This window comes from Haemorhous mexicanus, chromosome 3, assembly GCF_027477595.1.
Source record: "Haemorhous mexicanus isolate bHaeMex1 chromosome 3, bHaeMex1.pri, whole genome shotgun sequence".
NCBI classification, from domain to species: Eukaryota; Metazoa; Chordata; class Aves; order Passeriformes; family Fringillidae; genus Haemorhous; species Haemorhous mexicanus.
In genome coordinates this window covers 117,698,917-117,713,605 of record NC_082343.1, presented here as the reverse complement: position 1 = coordinate 117,713,605, position 14,689 = coordinate 117,698,917, and the positions used below count along the sequence as shown (strand labels likewise).

The 14,689-nt window shown below is 52.7% G+C and overlaps 1 protein-coding gene across 8 annotated transcripts in view; it reads right to left on the bottom strand.

The window, feature by feature from the left end:
• DTNB (dystrobrevin beta) overlaps positions 1–12,801 on the bottom strand; it is a 237,789-nt gene extending 224,988 nt beyond the window's left edge. For 7 of the 8 annotated variants that reach the window (XM_059843204.1, XM_059843205.1, XM_059843207.1 and 4 more), the window contains exons 1-2: positions 12,678–12,801; positions 11,981–12,060 (exon numbers count right to left, since the gene is read on the bottom strand). The gene's annotated coding sequence lies outside the window, so the exon portion shown is untranslated. Of the gene's footprint in view, positions 1–1,196; positions 2,057–11,980; positions 12,061–12,677 lie in introns of those variants that run through there. The other variant, XM_059843201.1, reaches the window with a different exon arrangement.
• Positions 12,802–14,689: the final 1,888 nt, after the last annotated feature.

Sequence of the window (14,689 nt, the reverse complement as noted above, 5' to 3'; positions counted from 1 at the left end):
AGAGGGCACCTGCCCGTGCCAGGATGGGAGCTCCAGGGGTCACTGCCAGTGCCTGGGCACAGCACCCAACAGTGGCACACACAATTCCTGCATGAAGGGGTCAGAGGCACAGAGACAGACACAGTTCCATTCCAGGGGAGTGAGTGTCACCTCTGTGCCCTCTGCAAGGAAAAGGAAGGACTGAACTCTCCCAAGCTGGCCCTGAAATGAGACCTGAATGAGGGATCTGCTCTCTCCATGACCCAAGGGTCCTTCAGCAGGAAAAGCCCTCCAGTCCATCCAGTCCAAGCTGTGCTCAATGCCCACCTTGTCCCCTGAGTGCCACATCCAGGCCTTCCCTGGACACCTGCAGGGATGGGCACTCCAAACCTCCCTGGGCAGTTCCAAGGCCTGACCACCCTTTCCATGCAGAAATTCCTGCTGTGCCCACCCTGAGCCTGTCCTGGCACAGCCTGAGGCCATTTCCCCTTGTCCTGTCCCTGTTCCCTGGCAGCAGAGCCTGACCCCCCCTGGCTGTCCCCTCCTGTCAGGGAGTTGTGCAGAGCCACAAGGTCCCCCTGAGCCTCCTTTTCTCCAGGCTGAGCCCCTTCCCAGCTCCCTCAGCCCCTCCTGGGGCTCCATTCCCTGCCCAGCTCCTCCTCCAGGACTCCCAGTGCAGCCTCAGCCTCTCCTCCAGGCTCCTGCCTGCCTCAAAAGGAGAGGAAGGTTTTTACTTTTCCCTGGGGGAGCAGCTCAGCCCTGGAGCTGCTCACCAAACCCACCCAAGGCTCTTTGCACTCAGGAGCTGACCCTGCTGCTTCTGAGAGGGGGAAACACCTCGGGGAGGCTCTGTCTGGGCAGGGCACACCTGAGCAGAGTGGAGAGAGAATCCAGCAATGGAAACACAGAATTGTTCAGGTTGGAAAACCCTCAGAGCCCAGGCACCCCCAGCACTGCCCAGGCCACACTGAGCCCTGTCCCCAAGTGCCACAGCCACAGGGCTTTACACCCTCCAGGGATGGGGAATCCACCCTCCCTGGGCAGCTGTGCCAGGACAGACAGCCCTTTCCAGGTGGGAATTGTTCCCAACATCCACCCAGCCAGCCTGAGGCCATTTCCCCTGGCCCTGGCCCTGGGAGCAGAGCCCAACTCCCACATGACTGCCAGGTTTTTGGGAAAGTGCTGGAAATGAGGTTCTGTGAGAATAATGGACAAACCTGTTTTTAATCCCTGAACCATCAGACACAGGAGGATCCCTCGGTGGTGAGGCTGGGATGAAGGAAGATGGGGAGCCTTTCTCAAGTTCAAAACAGGAATGAACCAAACCCACAAGAACTGCAACTATGTTTGGGATGCAAATTACAGTGCTCAGCTCCCAAAACAGGGAAGGGGAGCAGCAGCTTGGCCTGAGCTGGTTTGGTTTGTTAGGCTGGGTTCTTTGGAGGGGGTGGGGAGGCTGGGTTTGGGTTTTGGTGGGGATTTTTGGCGTGGGTTTTGTTTGTTTGTTTGCTGGTTCCTTGCTTTTTTAAAAATTGCAGCAAAATCCATGAGCAAAGTGCCAGGAAACACAACATGGGCTGGAATGATGTGGCAGCAAGGAATTCCTGAGGTGGCTGCTCCCACTGGGCATGGGGAGGGGAAACCACTCCAACCCAAAATCCCAGGATGGGTTGGGGTGGAGGGACCTCAGAGCCCATCCAGTGCCACCCCTGCCATGACAGGGACACCTCCCACTGTCCCAGGCTGCTCCCAATGTCCAGCCTGGCCTTGGGCACTGCCAGGGACAGGAAGTCCAGTTATTTGGAAATCCTTATTGAAAAGCAATGGTCAACTCAAAGCAGAAAACAATGCAGTGCCTTAGAAAACTGCAGCTGAGTGTGTCTGATGTGAACTTCCAAAATGTCATCATTTCCCTTCATCCTTTCACCTTCTCCTCCTTTCCACAGGTACAACACTTGTATGGCCTCAGGAGCACCCTCTGACAGAGTTAACAGCAGAGCCAATCTACAAATCCCACACCAATTACTGTGGGAAATTCTACATTCAGCCACCATCTAAAATAACTGTACAATATATATAAAAATATATATAATTATATACATATAATACCATTATATAAACTCACTTTTTTCTCACTCCCCTTGTTTGACACTTTTTTTTCTGTCCCAAAACAGGGAGAGAACAGGGAGAGCCCCTGCTCTGTCCCAGAACAGGAGGTGAGATTGGCACCCCCCTGGCTGCAGGGAGCCCCTGGCTGTGCCCCCCTGGCTGTGCCCCCCTGGCTGTGCCCCCCTGGCTGTGCCCCCCTGGCTGTGCCCTGCAGGTGCTCCCAGGTTCAGGCCAATACTACAGGACCTTGCTTAGCAGGTTTCGCTCTTCTTGGAGCTCATCAGCTGTAGGTAACGGCCCAAGGACAGCTCCACAGGCAGCTCTGTGCTCAGGAAACCACCGCTGAGCCAGGGATGGGCTTCTTGTCACACACAGGATCACAGTCACACAATCACAGAATCAGAATCACTGAGTCACACACAATCACTGAGTCACACACAATCACACAATCACTGAGTCACACATAATCACTGAGTCACACACAATCGCACAATCGCTGAGTCACACACAATCGCTGAGTCACGCACAATCTCACAGTCGCTGAGTCACACACAATCGCTGAGTCACACACAATCGTACAACCGCTGAGTCACACACAATCGTACAACCGCTGAGTCACACACAATCGCACAATCGCTGAGTCACACACAATCGCTGAGTCACACACAATCACACAATCGCTGAGTCACACACAATCACACAATCGCTGAGTCACACACAATCGCTGAGTCACACACAATCGCTGAGTCACACACAATCGCTGAGTCACACACAATCGCACAATCGCTGAGTCACACACAATCACTGAGTGACACACAATCGCACAATCGCTGAGTCACGCACAATCGCTGAGTCACACACAATCGCACAATCGCTGAGTCACACACAATCGCTGAGTCACACACAATCGCTGAGTCACACACAATCGCACAATCGCTGAGTCACACACAGTCGCTGAGTCAGACACAGTCGCTGAGTCACACACAATCGCTGAGTCACACACAATCGCTGAGTCAGACACAGTCGCTGAGTCACACACAGTCGCTGAGTCACACACAATCGCACAATCGCTGAGTCACACACAATCGCTGAGTCACGCACAATCGCACAATCGCTGAGTCACACACAATCGCTGAGTCACACACAATCGCTGAGTCACACACAATCGCTGAGTCACACACAATTGCACAATCGCTGAGTCACACACAATCGCTGAGTCACACACAATCGCTGAGTCACACACAATCGCTGAGTCACGCACAATCGCACAATTGCTGAGTCACACACAATCGCTGAGTCACGCACAATCGCACAATTGCTGAGTCACACACAATCGCTGAGTCAGAATCACTGAGTCACACACAATCAGAGTCACACAATCACACAGAACCTCAGAATCACTGTCACACACAATCAGAATCACTGTCACACAATCACAGAATCAGAATGAGTCACAATCAGAATCACAGAATCACTGAATCACACACAATCAGAATCACACAATCACACAGAATGACAGAATTACTCACAATCACACAATCATAGAATCAATCACACAATCCCCAGGCTGGAAGAGACCTCCAAGACCAGCAAGTCCAACCCAGCCCCAACACCCAACTCACCCCTGGCACCCAGTGCCACCCCCAGGCTTTGTTAAACACCCCCAGGGAAGGGCACTCCACCACCTCCCTGGGCAGAACATTCCAGAACTTTGTCACCCTTTCTGTAAAGAACTTTTTCCTGATATCCAGCTTAAATTCCCCTTGGTGCAGCTCAAGGCTGTGTGCTCTGGTTCAGTCAGTGCTGCCTGGAGACAGAGCCCAGCCCCAGCTGAGCACAGCCACCTTTCAGGGGGTTACAATTTGTTTTTGTAGTTGTTTTAAGTTAATTTTGTTTCCTTCTGTCCTTCCACCTCTCAGGAACGCTCCAAAGGAGATTCTGACCTTTGGGGTGTGATAACCATTTGCAGACATTGGTTTGCACTGAGCTGCAGCCTCAGTGGCCAAAGCAGGAACAGAGAAAGAAAAGTTCATTTACCAATGATTAAATCTGACTCGGTTCACATTCCTGGTGTGGCATGTCATTAGCAGAAATAATATTTGATGTCACTGATTAAACTGCATGAAGATAAACTTGTGCCCATACCTATTTATGGTCAGAAATAACTTGCAATTAAAATCAATCCAAAAGCCAGTTTGGGGCATGGGCTGATCTGTGCTTGACACAGGGAAGGAGGTTCAGTGACTCTCTGCCATTGTTCTGATCAGAAGGAACAACTATTTCTGCTGTTTCAAGGAAAAGCTTTCCTCCCTTGTCAGTTCATTCACTCTTAAAAGTGTAACTTTAATAAATAACATAACTGGGATGAAGATATTGAATAAAAATTGAGGGCATACCTGTGCTGGCAGAAAAAGTTACTGGTGTCCATCTGCTTTGGCACTTCCTTGCTTTGGGCTTCTGAGCTCGTCTGGCTTCAACTGACATTTGATAGAAACCATCTCAAATAATTTCTGAACTCTCATAAATGTTTCGTTAAAGTATAAAATTCAACTTACTTGTGATACAAAGGTGCTTATATTTGTTCATCTCAGACTTCAATAAAAATATCAAGAATTTTTCCTTTTCTTTCCTAATTTGAACAATGACTGATTTAATCCCCTCCTCTCCCTCTGTCTATCCAAAATATCTGATGCTTTTACTCTTTCCTTTGTTCTCCTGGTTCATATTTCCAATCCCTTTCCTCAGCAGTCAAACAGAATTAATCAGAAATACTCCTTTGTTCCCCTGTGGCATTTCCCAGGAAGAGGAGTGACCTGAACTGACTTCAGGGGGACACATCTGACCCTAGGAAAAGACAAACCTTCCATACTCATTCAAGTAGACTGGCAACATCTTTTAAAGCACATTTTAACCTCTTCTGACAATTCTTCTCATTTATCTTTAACATTTTACACCCTGTTCCCATCAATTGTAGGAAAATTAACTGAAGCAAAAGCAACTGTGCACAAAAGTATGAGAAGTACACTAAAATGTTATTTCTGCATCTCCAGCAAGTACAGGAGCTTCTCTGGGACCACCAAGCACCTTCCAGCAGCAGCTGCCCCAAAACCCAAAGGTCTGGATCTCTCACTGATGTTTTCACATGTGCTGGACTCAGATGTTTGTGCAAGATCTCTACAACCCCAAATTGACTCCAGCCTTGGGGGGTGTAAGGAAAAACCCACTTGGCTGGGAGCAAGGCAAGGGACTGTAACTTCCCAGGGATTACAGATCTGCACTGAAATTCTAAACAAGTCAATGGCTCCTTTTTTTTCCCTCCATAAATCCAGTGGATCCAAAGCTGCTCTGGAAGATTCTGCAAAAACCTGCCCAAATAAAGCAGGAGGCTTCATTAAAAATGAACAGGCAACCCAGCAGCTTAAGGAAAAACAGCAGTAATGAAACCTAAAGCTTTCCCTCCTGCGTGCCTTCCCACTCCTGCTGGAGCTGTGAGGTTCTTCCAAGGCACAAGAAGCCATCTGGTTTGTTCAGGCAGGACACAGCATGTGGCAGCACAGCCCCACAGAGCCCTGGTGCCTTCAGTTACTGGGGTGGAAAATCTCTGATGGGCAGGGACATCCTGATGGGCAGGGACATCCTGATGGGCAGGGACATCCTGGCTGGAAAAACCTGGGCATGGAGGCCCATCCAGCTGGGCACGGGCACCAGGGGGCTCAGGGGATGTTCCTCCTGGGTGAGGATGTTCCTCCTGGGTGAGGATGTTCCTCCTGGGTGAGGATGCTCCTCCTGGGTGAGGATGCTCCTCCTGGGGGAGGATGCTCCTCCTGGGGGAGGATGCTCCTCCTGGGTGAGGATGCTCCTCCTGGGTAGCTGGATGTGGAGCAGCCTCTCCAGGCTGATTTCCTCAGGCACCTTCAGTGTCTGGAGCAGAACTGCTCCATGGGGCTTTTCCAAACACCAGAGGGTGTAAAGAGGGAATTGGAGTGGGTTAATTGTTTATTCCTGGCTGGAAAAACCTGGGCATGGAGGCCCATCCAGCTGGGCACGGGCACCAGGGGGCTCAGGGCTGGGTCAGTCCTGCCCAACACCTCCAGGGCATGGAGGGCACCAGCCTGGCTCAGCTCAGGGACAGCCCCAGGGGGTGGGAAGTGCCTCTGCTGGGGGCTCTGCAGAGGGACCAGGACAGCCTGGATCCATGGCCTGGGGCCACTGGGGTGAGGGACAACAAGGCCAACAGCTGGGTCCTGCCCTGGGGTCACACCAACCCCAGGAAACACCCCAGGATGGGAAGGGAGCAGAGCTGGGAAGGGAATGGAGCCCCAGGAGAGGCTGAGGGAGCTGGGAAGGGGCTCAGCCTGGAGAAAAGGAGGCTCAGGGGGGACCTTGTGGCTCTGCACAACTCCTTGAGAGGAGGGGACAGCCAGGGGGATCAGGCTCTGCTCCCAGGGAGCAGGGACAGGACAAGGGGAAATGGCCTCAGGCTGGGCCAGGACAGGATCAGGGTGGACATCCGGAGGAATTTGTGCATGTGAAGGGTGGTCAGGCCTTGGCAGGGGCTGCCCAGGGAGGCTTGGAGTGCCCATCCCTGCAGGTGTCCAGGGAATTCCTGGATGTGGCACTGAGTGCTCTGGGCTGGGGACAAGGTGGGGATCAGGCACAGGCTGGACTAAGAGGACTTGTACAACTGAAATCATCCTGTGATTCCAGGAAAACCCCCTGGTCTAAGCCCCAGGGTGAGCCAACCAACCCCACCTGGTCAGAAACTGATAAAGATTGTACTGGATTCAAGCTCAACAAAGATGGAACAAGTCACAATATTTAATCAGAGGTTTCTTTGACAGCCTTCCAAAGCTCTTAACACAGGTTCCCTTCAGACAAAACAGAACAAACTCAAACCCAGCAGAGTTCCAAGCCACCTGAGCTCCTGTGACTTCACATCTGTGCCAGCTGAGAGCCCAGAACACAGAGAAGTCCCAGCCCTGAGGAACTTGCAGGTCAGGCTAAGAATGGTGAGGGTGACAGTGGCACGGAGGTGCCAGCCCCGTTGCCAAGGTGTTATTTGAAGCTCACAGCTCTCTGTATCCATTTTCAGTCCCCAGGGAAGCATTCAGCCTGGGCCCAGAGCTGTGCAGGCTCTCAGGCCAGCACTGAGTGGCTGAGCACAGATTATTCTGGCCCAGGTCTGTTCTCCAGCACACACAGCCAGGGTGCAGAGCAGCCAGCACACTCAGTGCCAAACCAGAGCCAAACCCTCATCTTCCTCCACTGCCCCAAAGCCTGAGGAGTAGAAATGGCTTTTTCCAACCTGCCTGTTGAAGTTCATGTCATGGGGTTTACCATGAGCCTGCAAACAAGAGCAAATCCAGCAGCTGAAACTGTTTCCTTGAAATAAAGCAGTGCTCCTGTTGGGTAAGAGAAATGAAATATTACAGGAGGATTCCTGAGCAGGAAGAAGTTGGAAATGGTCTAATTAGGAGCTCACCCCTCCCTCTCAGGAAGGGATTTCTGAGCACTCAGTGCTTCCAAAAGAGCCTGGCAAAGCCTCCCCTCTCCATCTGACCCCACAGGCCCAGCACTGCTGGCAGAGCACAGGAGAGAACTCTGCAGCTGCCTCTGGATGCAATATTCATTATGAGGAAAGGTTCTGAGCTGCATTCCTGCCCTTTTCCCCACTAGCCCAGACTGGGAGATGGAGCAGGAGCAGGTCCCACACACCTGGCAGCTCAGAGTTCCCTGGCACACCTGGGGAGGAGGGAAATTCCAGTGGGGGCAGAGAGGAACACCTGGGAACAGGACAAGTGACTTCAGGACAAAACAGCTGGCTCAGTTTTAATACATTAATTTCACCTCCTACATTGACTTACAGTGTGAAATCTTCCTCACCAGCTTCACAGGTCCAAACTGAAATAATTCCAGGTTTGTGAAGTGTTAGATGTTACTGAAAGGCTACAGGAGCACAGAACTATTCATCTGCATTTAAAAGTCTCTCTGCCACTGCCCCAGGCAATGGGAACTGAACACCTACACAGGCCTGATAACTTTAACTTTGTCTGAGCTGCCAGACACACACAACACCTGCTTCAAAAGCCTGCCTGCACCCAAACTGCTCCTCACTGCTCCAGCTGTGCTCACAAAGGGCTTTCTTCCCACAAGAACAACATAAGCCTGAAGGAAAAGTCCAACTGATGACATTTACCATTGCCTTCTGTAAAACTAAGAGTTTTTATCCCTTAGTTTTGTCACTTTCTGTTCTAAAAAAAATAAATAAATAAAATTTTAAGTTAGGGCCTCCGCTCCCTCCCTGTTTGCTTGATGCCAGGGCATCCCTTTACCTCTTAAATCCCAGAATCACTGAGGCTCTCATTCACCCAAGACCACCGAGTCCAACCTTTGACCTAAATAAAGTTAAAAGTTGCACTGGCAAAGACTGAAAATACCTCACCTTGCAGTCAGTCAGTAGCTCCTCAAGTTACTATGATTGTAAGTGTTTTGTAACCACAGCACATCATTTAGACATCCAACTCCTTTAAAGTTTAGTGATGAATTGGCAGCTGCTGTCATAATTCTATTTGTTTCCACCTGGCCAAATATAATGTGCTATCTGCTGTGGAATTTTAAGGTCTCCTACTGTTTCTTCCAGAACTAGGCTGCCTAAAAATCTTCATTACATAAGTTTTTTTAAATACATCTGTATTATTTAAGCACAGCTGAGAAGTTAAAATAGTTCAGTCCTTAAAGCCCACAGGACTGGGACAGGCCCATGAAATTATTTAAATTTAGGTACAGTTCATCCACAGAAATCTGTTTGAACACTAAACCAGAGACAACAAAATCATGGTTCCCCCTCCCTGCTACCAAGGGGACAACAATTAACACAATAAAAATATGATGAATTCAAATCCTTATCACCTGAATCACCTGATCTGAATCCCTCTTTAGGCTCTCTAAAGCTGCCCCAGAGCAGCCCACGCAGGCAGGCTGAGTGTGGAGCTCAGGGTGGCTCAGGCACCAAGCCAGCCACAAAGCTTGGCTTTAAACTTCCAGATGTGGCTCCTTCCCTCTTCAAAAACTGTCACAGTTTCCACAACACACAGCTGAACACACCCACCCTGGTTTAAAGGGCTGAGAACACCCACCTTTGTTTAAAGGGCTGCAAAACTCAGACTATCCACCTTGGTTTAAAGGGCTCCTAACTCACAACATCCACCTCAGTCAAAAGAACTGAAAACATCCAGCTTGGTTTAAATGGCTGCACAACTCAGAACACCCACCCAACTGAGAACATCCAGCTTGGTTTAAAGGGCTCCTAACTCAGAACATCCACCTTGGCTTAAAGAACTGAAAACAGCCAGCTTGGTTTAAAGGGCTGCACAGCTGAGAACATCCACCTTGGCTTAAAGGGCTGCACAGCTGAACACATCCACCTTGGTTTAAAGAACTGAGAACATCCACCTTGGCTTAAAGGGCTGTCTAATTCAGAACATCCACCTTGGTTTAAAGGGCTGCACAACTCAGAATATCCACCTTGGCTTAAAGGGCTGAGAACATCCACCTTGGTTTAAAGAGCTCCTAACAACTCAGAACATCCACCTAGGGCTGCCCAACTGAGAACATCCACCTTGGTTTAAAGGGCTGCACAACTCAGAACATCCCCCTTGATTTAAAGGGCTGCCCAGCTGAAAACATCCCCCTTGGTTTAAAGGGCACCTAACTCAGAACATCCACCTTGGTTTAAAGGGTTCCTAACTCAGAACATCCACCCCAGTTAAAAGAACTGAAAACATCCAGCTTGGTTTAAATGGCTGCACAACTCAGAACACCCACCCAGGGCTGCCCAACTCAGAACATCCCCCTTGGTTTAAAGGGTTCCTAACTCAGAACATCCACCTTGGTTTAAAGGGCTGCACAACTCAGAACATCCACCTTGGTTTAAAGGGTTCCTAACTCAGAACATCCACCTTGGTTTAAAGGGCTGCCCAACTCAGAACATCCACCTTGGTTTAAAGGGCTGCCCAGCTGAAAACATCCCCCTTGGTTTAAAGGGCACCTAACTCAGAACATCCACCTTGGTTTAAAGAGCTCCTAACTCAGAACATCCACCCAGGGCTGCCCAGCTGAGAACATCCACCTTGGTTTAAAGGGTTCCTAACTCAGAACATCCACCTCGGTTTAAAGAGCTCCTAACTCAGAACATCCACCCAGGGCTGCCCAGCTGAGAACATCCACCTTGGTTTAAAGGGCTCCTAACTCAGAACATCCACCCCAGTTAAAAGAACTGAAAACATCCCTCTTGGTTTAAATGGCTGCACAACTCAGAACATCCACCTTGGCTTAAAGGGCTGCACAACTCAGAACATCCCCCTTGGTTTAAAGGGCTCCTAACTCAGAACATCCACCCAGGTCTGCACAACTCAGAACATCCCCCTTGACTTAAAGGGCTCCTAACTCAGAACATCCACCCCAGTTAAAAGAACTGAAAACATCCCTCTTGGTTTAAATGGCTGCACAACTCAGAACATCCCCCTTGGTTTAAATGGCCCCTAACTCAGAACATCCCCCTTGATTTAAAGGGCTGCACAACTCAGAACATCCACCTTGGTTTAAAGGGCTGCACAACTCAGAACATCCATCTTGGTTTAAAGGGCTCCTAACTCAGAACATCCCCCTTGGTTTAAAGAACTGAAAACATCCAGCTTGATTTAAATGGCTGCACAACTCAGAACATCCCCCTTGGCTTAAAGAAGTGAAATCATCCACCTTGGTTTAAAGGGCTGCCCAAGTGAGAACATCCCCCTTGGTTTAAAGGGCTCCTAACTCAGAACATCCCCCTTGGTTTAAAGGGCTGCCCAAGTGAGAACATCCCCCTTGGTTTAAAGGGCTCCTAACTCAGAACATCCCCCTTGGTTTAAATGGCTCCTAACTCAGAACATCCCCCTTGGTTTAAGGGCTGCCCACTGAGAACAGAACTGAGAACACCCACCCAGGGCTGCCCAGGACTGAGAGCCCTCATTCCCACATCACCTGTGCCGTGTGTGATGTAAGTGAACTGCTCGAAGTGCTGCTCTTCTCTTGCTGCAAAAGCCTTTTTCCTTGCACTATGGCTCCTTCCTAGGTCCCCTCCACCACCCAGCATTCCTTAAACATGTAATGCTCTTGGGTCCTGGGATAAGCCAGAGGCCTGGCTGCATCAGCTGCACCCCAGCCAACAAAAAAAGCCATTTACTGCTCCAAAACCCCCAGCCTGCTCCAAACCCAGGGAGCCTGGGACAATGCTGGCAGGGCTGCTGCATTCACCACCACAGAAATGGCACTGAACAATGAGGGTGTCCCACAGAGCTCACAGGAGGTCCTGGACGTGTCCCCTTAAACACAGGATTCTGGAACTGTCAGGAGCCAACTCTGGCAGCCCAGCCCAAGAGCTGCTCCCTTGGGACTGACTGGTTTGAGTGGGAAGGGACCTGAAAGCTCAGCCAGTGCCACCCCTGGATCCCTGGCAGTGCCCAAGGCCAGGTTGGGGCTTGGAGCACCCTGGGACAGCAGAATGTGTCCTTGCCATGGCAAGGGGGTGAAATTCAATGCTGTTTAAAGCTCTTTCCCACCCAAAGCATTCCGTAATTCCATGATTCACCTTCCCCAGACGAGGGATATGTTGCACAACAAACATAATTCTGGAGGAATTTTAAACAGAGGATTCCATCTTTTCACATGATTCCATATTTCCACATGTCCAACACGTAACAGAAAATGCAGGAGTCACTGCTTCACGGCACAAGTTTGTCATAAGTGAAAAATGTCAGTATCAGCTTTATGAGTGTCAGAAACAGGCAACTAAACACACAAAACACAAGATTCTAAGGTCAACACCACAGTCAATCCCAACAGATCCCATTACCTGAATCACACTGAGAAGTCTCTCAGGGCAACTTCCACTTTCCTGGGCTCACTTCCTTCTTCAGACATTTAAACCACAACCTAAGGAGAGGCAAATAACACCAAGTGAGCTGTTTCTGCAAGAAAGCAGTGCTTTTCCACAGAAAAACTGCACTGCCTCATTTCACAGCCCCAGCACGGTGCTGCTTCTGCCCTGGCTGCTGCTCCCGTTAACTCCCGATCAGGGGGGCCTGCACACCCCGGGTCTCCGTTAATTATAAATCACTGCAGCCTGCACATCCCGGTTCTCTCGTTAATTACAAAGCAATGGAGCCTGCACATCCCGGGTCTCTCGTTAATTACAAAGCAATGGAGCCTGCACACCCCGGGTCTCCGTTAATTACAAAGCAATGGAGCCTGCACACCCCGGGTCTCCCGTTAACTCCAGATTAGGGGAGCCTGCACATCCCGGGTCTCCGTTAATTACAAATCACTGCAGCCTGCACACCCCGGGTCTCCCGTTAACTCCAGATTAGGGGAGCCTGCACATCCCGGGTCTCCCGTTAACGCCAAAGCAATGCAGCCCACACATTCCGGCTGCCTGCCAGCAGCTGGTTCGCGGCCGGGAGGAACACCGGAGCACGGCCAAACCAGCGGCCGCCCCTCCCAGCCCGGTGAGCCGGTCCCGCTGGGCTCTCCCCCGCCGGGCCCCGCCGTACCTGAGCCGGTGCCGAGGCTCCCGCGGCTCCAGGGGCGGCCGGGCCGCCTCAGCCGCCGCCGCGCTCCAACGGTCCCGGCCGCCGCCGCACGGCGCCCTGGCCAATCAGGGCCCGCCCGGCCCCGCCTTCTCGCGCCCCCCAGCCAATCGGCGGCCAGCGCCGCCTGGCGCGCTCCCGCCTCCGCCACAGCGCGCCCGCGCCGCGCGGCGCTCACCCCGGGGCGCGGCGGGACCGCGCAGGCGCAGCGCTAGCAGCCGAAGGGGCGGCCCCGCCCACAGCCCGCCCTGAGGGGCTGGGGCCGCCTGAGGGAGAGGGGCGGGCGGAGCGATGGCCGGGGCAGTGCTGCGGGCTCCGTCAGCCGTGGGTCTCCTCACAGCCATCCCTCAGCCATGGCTGTCCTTCAGCGCCATCCCTCAGCACCGTGTCAGCCATGGCTGTCCCCTCACAGCTCAGCACCGTGTCAGCCATGGCTGTCCCTCACCACCATCCCTCAGCACCGTGTCAGCCGTGGCTGTTCCTCACAGCTCAGCACCGTGTCAGCCATGGCTGTCCCTCACAGCCATCCCTCAGCACCGTGTCAGCCATGGCTGTCCCTCACAGCTCAGCACCGTTGTCAGCCATGGCTGTCCCTCAGCGCCATCCCTCAGCACCGTGTCAGCCATGGCTGTCCCTCAGCACCATCCCTCAGCACCGTGTCAGCCATGGCTGCCCCTCAGCACCATCCCTCAGCACCGTGTCAGCCATGGCTGTTCCTCACAGCTCAGCACTGTGTCAGCCATGGCTGTCCCTCAGCACCATCCCTCAGCACCCTGTCAGCCATGGCTGTCCCTCAGCACCATCCCTCAGCACCGTCCCAGCCATGGCTGCCCCTCAGCACCATCCCTCAGCACCGTGTCAGCCATGGCTGTTCCTCACAGCTCAGCACTGTGTCAGCCATGGCTGTCCCTCAGCACCATCCCTCAGCACCGTGTCAGCCATGGCTGTCCCTCACAGCTCAGCACCGTGTCAGCCATGGCTGTCCCTCACAGCCATCCCTCAGCACCGTGTCAGCCATGGCTGTCCCTCAGCACCATCCCTCAGCACCGTGTCAGCCATGGCTGTCCCTCAGCACCATCCCTCAGCACCGTGTCAGCCATGGCTGTTCCTCAGCACCGTGTCAGCCATGGCTGTTCCTCAGCACCATCCCTCAGCACCGTGTCAGCCATGGCTGTTCCTCAGCACCGTGTCAGCCATGGCTGTTCCTCAGCACCATCCCTCAGCACCGTGTCAGCCATGGCTGTCCCTCAGCACCATCCCTCAGCACCGTGTCAGCCATGGCTGTCCCTCAGCACCATCCCTCAGCACCGTGTCAGCCATGGCTGTTCCTCACAGCTCAGCACCGTGTCAGCCATGGCTGTCCCTCACAGCTCAGCACTGTCCCAGCCATGGCTCTTCCTCAGCACCATCCCTCAGAACCGTGTCAGCCGTGGCTGTCCCTCACAGCTGTGAACAACAGCCATCCTTCCAAACAGCCCCCTCACAGCTGTGAGTGGCTGCTGTCCCCTCAGCATCCGGCGGCAGCCATTGCTCAGCTCCATCCCCTCAGCTCCCAGGGCTGGAGCTCCTCTGCCATGGAGCCAGGCTGGGAGAGCTGGGAATGTTCAGCCTGGAGAAGGATCCAGGGAGAGCTCAGAGCCCCTTGGAGGGCCCAAAGGGGCTCCAGGAGAGTTGCAGAGGGACTGGGGACAAGGCAGGAGGGACAGGACACAGGGAATGGCTCCCAGTGCCAGAGGGCAGGGCTGGATGGGATCTTGGCAATGAGGTATTGTGCCCTGGCAGGGTGGGCAGGCCCTGGCACAGGGTGCCCAGAGCAGCTGGGGCTGCCCCTGGATCCCTGGCAGTGCCCAAGGCCAGGCTGGACACTGGCACACCCTGGGACAGTGGCAGTGTCCCTGCCATGGCAGGGGTGGCACCGGGTGGGCTCTGAGGTCCTTCCCACCCAACGCTGGGAGGGCAGCTCAGGCTCGTGCGGA